The 11,135-nt window shown below is 28.4% G+C and overlaps 1 non-coding gene across 1 annotated transcript; it reads right to left on the bottom strand.

The window, feature by feature from the left end:
• Positions 1 to 8,645: 8,645 nt before the first annotated feature.
• LOC136085663 (U5 spliceosomal RNA) lies at positions 8,646 to 8,763 on the bottom strand. The gene has a single exon (XR_010641135.1). It is a non-coding gene; the product is annotated as a U5 spliceosomal RNA (small nuclear RNA).
• Between the last annotated feature and the right edge of the window lie 2,372 nt (positions 8,764 to 11,135).

The raw sequence follows: 11,135 nt of genomic DNA, 5'->3' as shown, positions 1-11,135 counted from the left end.
AGCATCAATTACTGTTTGTGATGTACAGAATACTGTTATTCCAGTTGTGATTAATGGTACAAGTTCTACAATGCTAGATACTGCTCCTAGATCAGAAAATAGGAACAAAGACAACTCAGGACAAACTGAACAATCTAGTGTGCAAGATTATGATATATTAAAAAACGATCCATCTTTGTCTGGAAAAAAAAATCACTCTAGCTCTCCACCTGCGAACTGTTGATACGGAGAGTTACTTAACTGAGGAGAAATTTAAACTTAGGGAAGAAGTGCTAAAGCTACAGGCCAAAAGAGAGTTCTTTATTTCTAAAAGGGAGGTAGTAGAGTAAGAAAAAAGAAATGCATCTGTAAAAGAAAGAATACTTATATTAAGAGAAAATTTATTAAAAAAAAAGTTGTAGAAACTTTAAAACATTATAACTTTCTTGTAACTTTTGTAAAACTTATTTTTTGTTTATTAATATGAGCACATAAAATAACTATTTACTTATTTTTAGTTGTGAATTTACTTAAAATTTCCCCAACTTTCAGGTTCATTTATAAGATTCTAAAATAAACTATCGGTAACAGCGAAAAAATACAAAAATTAAATGATATATAATTATTTATCATTATTAATCATAACAGCTTTTATATAATACATAGATAAATTTCAATACATAAAATAATCTTTTAAAAATTGTTAAAAAATTTACATAAAAACTGATAATAAAAAAATAGTATTATTCAAATGTAATTATTTAGTTGATGAAAATATGTAATGCAGAGAAATGTTCAAGAAAAAGACTTCAAGTTCTAAGTTATACAAATATTGTTTAATAAACAACCGAAAATAAATCCAGTTTTGAATATAATTGAGCATATTTGGGATTACCTGGACAGAAAGAAGGTCGAACATGCTCCCCAAAATGCTAAAGAATGTTTTAAAGTACTTCAAAGAGAACGGCACAACATACCCCAGGATTTTATAACTAACTTGTATAAATCTATTCCCCGGCGGATATTGGCTGAGATTGAGGCAAAAGGAAGACATAGTAAATAGTAAAAGTTTTTTATGAAGTTTGACATTAAAAAGTTCGTAATTGTTCCATATTTTGAGTGAAATACATGTGTTTTAATAAGTTTATAATTTAGAACGACAAACTTAAATATTAGAGAAGAATTCTCCGGGATTTTTTGAATAATGTAAGTGGTCTAAAACTTATTCACAGTACTATATATCTGTACCTCGGAGGGATATAACACTATGTCCATTTTTTTCCATATTGACTTTATTACAGACTTAAAATCAGCTTTTCTCATATTTCTTAGAGGAATAGAGCACTATGTCCAAAACCAGTTAGAACCGGATATAGCATGTTTTAAAACAACACCAAGTCCACTTTCATTTAGGGATAGAACACCATGTGGACTTGGTGTTTTATCCTTCTGAAGCATGTGAATTACTACTGGACATAGTGTTGTATACCTCTACACAGCCTGGCGGATTGTTAGTGAACTAAGAGTACTTTTGACAGTTCTGATGAGTTTACATACCGTGCGTTCGTTTATACCCACCTGGTGACTTACGGTTAACTGGAAGTCACTTTCCCGTTCTTTTATGGGTACTTGAAGTCACCGTAACTTACCACAAGCGTTCTTTTATGGTTACTCGGTAAGTTCAGTTACTTCCTCATCTTACCGTAGTTTGGACTTCGGCGAGGTCGGTTGACATGCGCAGTGTGTCATCTAGGCGGCGCTTACGTGCTGTCGCTCTGGCAACCTATTCTCAGCAGCCAATAGTGTCAAAGCTTCATAGCTAACTAACCGAAAGCGTTCGGGAGAAACAAGTTAACGCAACTTACCAGGTGGGTACAAAAGAACGCACGGATAGTTGGATGTATTTTAAGTCATAATATTTGCTCTTTTTTAGTAATAGTAAGAATAATGAACCATAATTCTCGTGGGAGAAAGATTCTGGAACTATTGAAAAGTTCTAAAAAAGATTCTACTACAGGTAAGCTACTGTTTTGCTCATTATTTTTAATGTGATATACATAACCTCAAAATTGATGTAATGACAAACCTCAAAGTTAATGTAATGTTTTGTTATGAACCTAAACTTCAAAATATTATGTTTTACATGTATTATTATAAGACTTGTTTTATTTCAGAACCAAATCATACAAACAGCAAGGATTTTGAAAATGAAGAGGATAATGGAGATGAATTGCGTTTCGACAAAGATGATGATGATTCTGATCGGGACAATAATTATTGTCCCGATCAGAATCATCATCATCTTCGTCGAAAATAATTATCCAAGCTCTGAAACGGATTCCAGTGATGATGTCCCTGTATTTAATGAAATACAAAATGAGGTCAGTAGAAATAAAACTAGTGCTAAAACAAACTCAAATGGACATGAGCTACGTTTACTTGAGGAAGACTTAAATTTGATTGCAGAAAATCAAGTAGGTCTAGATTTGCAAGGAACAGTAGGCGTAAGGAGAAAAGTGAAAAATAAATCTATTTCTACTCAGAGAGGTAAAAAACGTGTCGTTCATACCAGTGAATGGGCATGTAATATTCAGAAACGTAAATATTCTGCAGGTGAAGAATATATTAGTAAAAAGGGTAAAGTTGTCCCTGCCAGAATTATTAAACCTCCTTGTTCTTGCAGACTGAAATGTTCTGAAAAATTATTACAAAGTGACAGACAGGAGATCTTTAATGCATACTGGAGTCAGGAGAAGGGAAATGACATAAAACGGCAATTTATTGTTTCATGTGTAGAGAAGCATAGTACTGTCCGTTCAAGAAAACGAGACCTTGCCTCCAATAAGTCAAAACAAAATACTCTACAATATTATTTTACAGTAAAAGGCATACAAACTAGAGTATGTAAACTTATGTTTTTAAATACACTATCTATATCAAACACCGTGGTAGTTAATGTTTTGAAAAATAATGAACCAGGTGGAATTGTAAAAATCGATCAAAGGGATAAGCAAACTCCCGTCAATAAAACACATAATGACACTGTTGAAAGTGTAGTAAATCACATCTCTTCCTTCCCAAATTATAGCAGTCATTACACTAGGGAAAAGAGTGAAGTATTTGGGTACCTGAACATAGAGAAAATGTATGAACTGTATGTAGAGGATTGTAATGAAAATGATTTCAACCCTTTGTTAATAGCTAAAAAATGGCTCTACTACGATGTGTTCAACAAAAAATTTAAGTTGAATTTCAAACCACCAGAAATAGACACGTGTGACACATGTGATTATTTTCAAGCAAATTTAAAAAATAATAGTTTGACTCTAGATGAAAAAAATTCTATTGAGGAAGAACATAATGCACATCTGGATGAATCTAAATTAAGGTATGATTTAAAAAGCGAGGACACCAAAAGGGCTAACAATACCCTTAAGGTATTAATGGGTGATCTTCAAAAATGTTTGCCGTCACCCCTTATAACAAATTGCATAAGCTTTTACAAGAGAAAACTTTGGACGTTGAATTACACCCTTTTTGATTCTTCTGATTTGTCAGTCCATTGTATTATGTGGGACGAATCCAAAGAAGCTCGTGGCGGAAATGAAATCGGATCTGCATTACTGAAATGGGCAGATACCGTCATTCCTGGCAGTGACATTGAAGAAATCATTCTGTGGTCGGATAATTGTTACGGCTAGAATAAGAATATTAGCCTTATTATGTGTTTCTTTTGGAAACTTAAGTATCCTCAAGTAAAAATCATCACTCAAAAGTTTCTACTAAAGGGCCACACGCATATGGAGGCGGATACTGTCCATGCACTGATAGAGCGGAAGAGAAAAAAACTTAACAACATGACAATTCTAACACCCTGGGATTGGCAGCAGTAAGTCAGACAGACCTCAATGAAATATACTGTGCATAATATGGAACTGGAAGATTTTAAAAATTTTAGGTCTTTGTACGATGTCAAAACATGTGAAAATCCACCCTTTATTAATAGAAAAAAAGATGTCAACAAAGAACAAGTTCTTCTGTCAACCTGTGTTCAACTGCAAGTAAAACAGAACAGCATGGGAACTCTGTTTTTGAAAAGTAATTTTGCTGATGAAAACCAGGATATTGACCCTGTTAGGTTTCGAAGGCGACACCTTACATTGCCAAACGATTTGCAACTGGTAACACCAAGTCCAATACCAATATCACAACAAAAGTATAATGATCTATTGACATTACTACCATATGCTCCTACAGTTTGCCATGACTTTTATAAAAACTTAAAGCATACTAGTAATACCACTAGTGAGTACCCTGAAGGAGACTTACGTGATGATGACTGAGTTTTTTGCATCTAAAATATTATTTTAGTTAAATACATAGATGTATTATTTGTATTTGTAAAGAGAATTATAAATACAATAGTTAAATACATTTTGTAAGTCAAATAGTATTGTGTTTGTTATTGAATATCCCACATTAGGTCTTATAGTACAATAACTTTATTAGAGGGATACAACACCATGTCCATTAAAAAGTGAAAAAAACCCGTAAAAAAGGTTTTTTTTTTATTTTATAACAACTGCATGATGTAAATAACAATAAATAGAATGTTCTGGTAAAATATTGTTTCAACATCTCAATAAATAGCTGTGCCAATAACACTTTTTGTTGAAAAAAAGTTTAAAACTCCTCTCCTGTAAAGTTGTGAAAATGGACATAGTGTTGTATCCCTCCAAGGTACAGATAGATATATAGATAATATATATATATATATATATATATATATATATATATATATATATATATATATATATATATATATATATATATATATATATATATATATATATATATATATATATATATATATATATATATATATATACATATATATATATATACATATATATATATATATATATATATATATATAAATATATATATATTTATATATAATATATATATATACATATATTATATATATATATATATATATACATATATATATATATACATATATATATATATATATATATACATATATTATATATATATATATATATATATATATATATATATATATATATATATATATATATAAATATATAAAGCAAATTTATTGCGTATTCCTTGTAGCAACATAAAAATTTTATAAAAATACATGAAACTTACATCCACAAGCGCATTGCAACTTCATTAACAACTCAATGATAAGTTCCTCACATGATTTATTATCATCATCGCTATCTTCTTTGCAATTCTTTGTGAAAAAACATTTTTAAAAAAAATACATTTGAAGAAACGATACACCTACACAACATATGACCAAACAATAAAAAAGTATTTTATTTAATACACATTTCATATATTAAATATTTAACAACCTTTATTAGAAAAACTTATGGATTCTATTTTTATATTTACAAACTTACAAACATGTTATCGATTATGATTTTAAATATTACATGGATTATGATCTTCTAAAGAGGTCATAATCCATGTAAAGCTATATAAAATTGTATACAAAGTAATTATACTTTTGATTGACTTACTGGAAACATTATTGGAAGTAGTTTACTCATTAACTGAGCGAATATTCCTTCTGCATCTTTAAATTTATAAATTGTGTCAAATTCAATTCTTATCTGAAGTTAGAATGTAAGCATACCATTTTATATCAGATATTTTTGTTTTATTACAAAAAAAAAAAAAAAAATTGGTGGGACACCAACATTAATAAGGTTTTTCACTTAAAACTCCATTTTTCGCAGCAAAGGAAATTGTTCTACTTTCTTCATAACTGAACCAATATCTAGTTCTTCTCTTCTACTAGAGTAAGACATTCTAAATGTTTTTTTGATCAAAACACAATCCTGTTTCTCCTTTGGCTTTTTTAACTCTTCACTAATAATCTTTTTGCAGTCAACTATGAATTCTCCAGTTTCTACATTCATTAACAGATATTAAAATAACATAACATAGCAATGAAATAAACATTTTAAAAGATTAAAATAAATATAAGAGATTATATATATATATATATATATATATATATATATATATGTATATATATATATATATATATATATATATATATATATATATATATATATATATATATATATATATGTATGTATATACATTTTATATTATATACTTTTAATAAAGGTATACTTTTATTAAAAATAAAGCATAATACTTAAGCTTACCTGGTACTGCAGCTAGTTTAACAGACTTAAGAAGTCTACCCATTTTTGGCGAACCTGACATTAGATTTTCTTTCCATCTGATGTTTTGTAGTTTTTGAGATAATTTTTATGTGAAATGACTCTTATATAAATAAAAAAATATAGAGAATGAATTTTACTGGACATTTTGCACACAGACATTTATTTGTGCATGTGTGTGAGCATATATATGTGCATATATATAAATTTTGCGCATATATGCATACCTATATGTGTGCATACATGTGCAAAATTTATATATCCAAATGTGTGTGCATGTGAGTGCAGAACTCAATGCCTAATATAATCAATGTATTACCATAAGCTAAAAATAGATGTTAAACAGTTTACCCATGGCTGTTCTCCTGGAAACCCAATACAAGCAAAAACGTTATACAGTTCTTATGCAAAATTGCAGTAACCTCCTTTATCTTTCATATCTCCATTTCTTTTTATATGATATGCAGCTACTTCAATCATTCGATTGTAATGTGATTGAATGTTACCGTTTTCTAGTGCTGACTTAACACGCTCAGAAAATGTTGGCATACTAGTATTAATACCACAACTTCTTCCTCCTATGCATATACTTTCTGTAATATGGTTAGTTAGTAAAATATTGTCTGTCACATTTGGTGCAACACCAGATGGCCCAACCTGGGTAAAAAATTAAATCAAATACAGTGAATACAACATTTGTAAATTCATTTTTTTAATTCAACAGTAATCAACTTGCCTGTTGTTTTAATACAGCACATGATTACTCTTTCTTAACTAAAACTAATATCTTACATGCTGGTTTAATCTTGTTTGCCAACATTATCATCAAACTGTTTTCTTTCATATTTAGCACAGCAAATCCATCAACTACATTTTCTGTACACAACACACAGAAATAATAAATAGCCCAATAAAAAAAAGTTCACAAAACATACTAACACACGGAAATACAACAAAAATTACACAACACAGACACACAAACATATTTAAACACTCCTCCACATACATAAGCATAACATAGAACTGTCTATTATGTCTATAAAAAAACTGAGACCACTGGTATTCAAGATTATGTGCATTGAGTGTGCAATACCTTGGTGGATGAAATAGTCCAACACAAAAAGCATTTAAATGGTTATTAAAATTAAGAGTTTCTAACTTTTCACAAATAAAGTATTTATTATAATTAACAACAACAATAGTGTCAATTCGACAAAATTCTATATCATCATCCCTTAGACTGAGAACAATCACTATATCTTTAGCATATTCATGACCGTTTATTGTTACACTGGGTGATACAAGTAACTCAATGTCTTTTGGTATGACATTCGAATTTAATCTAAATTCTAGCTCTAGTATTGCATTGTCACAATGAATTTGGTCTAAAGTTATTTGATAACCTTTGTTTACTATGTCTCCTTTATATAGGTAGGTGCCAGTGTCACTAGATAACATTTGCATAAACATCCATCATTGACGATGGAATGCTAGTGATTTTGGTAAACTTTTAAAATTAAAAAATTGTTGCTTATATAGTGCATGTTTTCCTTCAAAACGCATACACCAATGATTTTGTAATGGCCCAAACATAAGCAATTGATCTGGTAAATGCTTAAGATAATGCATCTTTGGAATAAAAGATTCTTCGGGATAAATCTGAACAAAGTTTTTGTTGTAGGTGGCTATTAAACATCTTAAGGAGTTTGCAGTATTTTTATTTGCCATTGGTGACAAACAAAGCAATGTAATTTTAAGAAGATTAAAGAAATTTATCCAACTAGCATCATCTTCTGGAATATAGACACCTTATTGTATACTTGAAAGAGTGCTCAATAGATAAACTAAAGCTATATAATATATATGTTACTGTTACCCGCAGTACCAGGAATTAGCTAAATGCTAATGTTTATAATATAATTTAATATTGCAACTCTGAGTTTTATGTGTTATCACAATCATCAGGCAAGTAGTAAAAGTTTAATTTTGCTACATTAGCAAAATATATATATATATATATATATATATATATATATATATATATATATATATATATATATATATATATATATATATATATATATATATATATATATATATATATATATATATATATATATATATATGTATATATATGTATATATAAAATTGTTTAATTTCAATTAATGATTGAAAACTTAAAAAAAAACAAGAATATAATTTGTAAATTGAAACATTTTGTTTTTTTGCATGAACAACGGTTACCCGTCATTTGACAATGCTGTCCGGGCACCTACGGGCGGGTACCCTTTGACAGCCTTACTTATATTATACTCTAATGTTGTATTTAAAACTCTTACTTTCAGTAGTCAACACATAAAAGTAAACCGGAACTTTGTGCCTGACGAAAAGAAACGCGTTTAACTAGCAATGGATTGATATTTACATTTATTAAAGTGCCCGCGTCAGCAGGCTAGAGAAAAATTTTTAAACACTCATTTGTATGGCCTTCTCCACGGAAATCTTTAGTAAAAGGCGAAAGATTTGTACGTGTAATGAAGAAAGCCCAGAGTAATTAAGACGGTGGAGCAAAAAATACATTAATAATGTATATTTTTTGTACTTGTGGTGCTTGTTAAGAGGTTTTCAACGCACTAGAATTTCATTAACTAGAAATAAAAAAAATCATTTTTATATTTGTTATAAATTTCATTTGGAACAGTGTTAAAAGCAAAAATTAAAATTACTTAAATAATAATTATTAATTAATAATAATTATATGGGATGACTAAAAGCAGCTAGCAAAAGGTTTCAACCCCCTCATTTTGGAGAGGTTTAGAAATTTTGTATGGTCACAACTCTAGCATTTTACAATATTTTTAAATAAAACTTAAAACCTGTCGATGAATTTAAATTTAGTATAAGATAGCAAAGTTAAAAATACATCACTACATCACTGTCCTAATGTTTGGGCAGGGGGCTAATAATTTTAGGGTATTTTTGTTTCCAGGCCTCCATCATCGCGACTTTATGCAAAGCCTCCTTATTTGGCATAGGCGTGAACAAACTTAAGTTTGGAGTTAGCACAATAGTGTTATAGCTGGAACATCAAAAAATCTTAAATTATATAATTTAACTCCTTAAATGTAGATAAAATCAAAATTTTTACTATGATTATATTTTTATTTATATATGTATTTTATCCGAACACACATTTTATCATTATTACTTTTTTAATAATTTTTTTCTTTCTTTTCTGTTTTGCGTTATTCGCGAGATAAATCTTTTCTGTTTTGCGTTATTCGCGAGATAAATCTTTTCTGTTTTGCGTTATTCGCGAGATAAATCTTAACTAAAGTAATAAAATTATTACTGCAATAAAAAAAGTTTGTCAATGCTTTTGTAAAATAAAAAGTTTTTATTTATTCTTAATGTTTCGCGCAATATTGTGGAACGTAATTTAGGGAATAAATTTAGTTCAAAGTTTTATTCAAACTTTTCAATTTTAAATCTCTTTTTTTTAAGTTATTTGTTAAATATATATTTTTTACTTTCGTTTGATTTGTTGATACAATCAAACAAAAGTTTGTTTTACAAATATTTTTATAATATATAAATTGTTACCTATAAATTGTTAAAATAAAATATTTTTGCAAAACATCGAACCAGAATATCGCTTCAGAACTTGTACTTTGAATGTTGTACTAGAATATCTTAACAGAGTATCGAACTAGAATATTGATACGAGAATATCGCATCAGAATATTGTTCCAGAAAATCGCAACAGAATATAGTACCAAAATATCGCAGCAGAATACCCCAGTAGGCACGTTTACAAAACATTTACAAAAAAATTGTTATCACGTCCCAGTGGACATGGTACGTTTTTAAAAAGTTTTTATCTGGTTTAAACCTTATAAAAACTACGATAGAACGTTTAAAAAACGTACCGCGCCCACTGCGACGTGATACCAATTTTTTTGTAAAAAACTTCCCGTTGAATAGAAATTTTCCTCAAGAAAGTTTATTTTGAAAATTGAAATTGAAAAGCAATTTCATTGCCCTAAAAAAAAAAATTGAAAAAATAATAAACTAAAGATTAAAATAGGCAAATTAAAAAACACTAACTAAATTTATTTAATTTCTAAAAATTAAAAAGTAATATAGTTAAAAAAACAATATAAACAATCAACGAGAAAGATTCAAAATATTTTAAAATGCTTCAGCTAAAAAAAGATTTTAATATTAAATTTGTCTATTTCAAATTTAATATTCGTATGGTAACAAAAAAGTTTAGTTTGTAGCCAGTCCAAATGGATTGTCCATAAAATACGTACATCAAAAATTTAGAAATTTGATCGCCTTTGCCCGTTGCTAAGTTTTTTATTAAAGACCTCCTCCCCCTAAGAAGTACGCACGCTTCTGAAATTCCTTTCTTTTAGGAATTGAAAAAGTTATAATTGAGAGAAGAAAAAAATTTATTTTTTGTGTTAAAGTTTTTTAGTTTAATTTATTCTGCTGTTTAAAAATGTTTACAATATACAAAAAAATAAAAATCTATACAAATAGATGGAGCAAAAAGATAAATAAATTAGCTTTATCACCGAGCCTCATAAGAAACGTTTTCAAATATCCACATTAAAAAAACGTTATTTTAAGATGTTAAGAAACAAAAAACTAATAAAATAATAACAATAATAATAATAATAATAATAATAATAATTAAAATTTGATAATAAAGTGATAAAAGATTCCGTTTCGGGTCTTATACAGACCGGAACCAGTTATGCAGTAATTCAAAATTAAAATGAATAAAATTTCTATTTCAATATCATAAAACATATATGTACAATAACTTACCCGTAAATATAATATACAATAAGAGTGTGCTTGTTTAAATTAAATGACCACAAAACAACAATAAATTCGTAGGTAACTTCAAGAGTA

This window comes from Hydra vulgaris, chromosome 09 (genome assembly GCF_038396675.1).
Source record: "Hydra vulgaris chromosome 09, alternate assembly HydraT2T_AEP".
NCBI lineage: Eukaryota > Metazoa > Cnidaria > Hydrozoa > Anthoathecata > Hydridae > Hydra > Hydra vulgaris.
The sequence above is the reverse complement of the archived record's forward strand: the minus strand, read 5'-3'. Positions and strand labels throughout refer to the sequence as shown.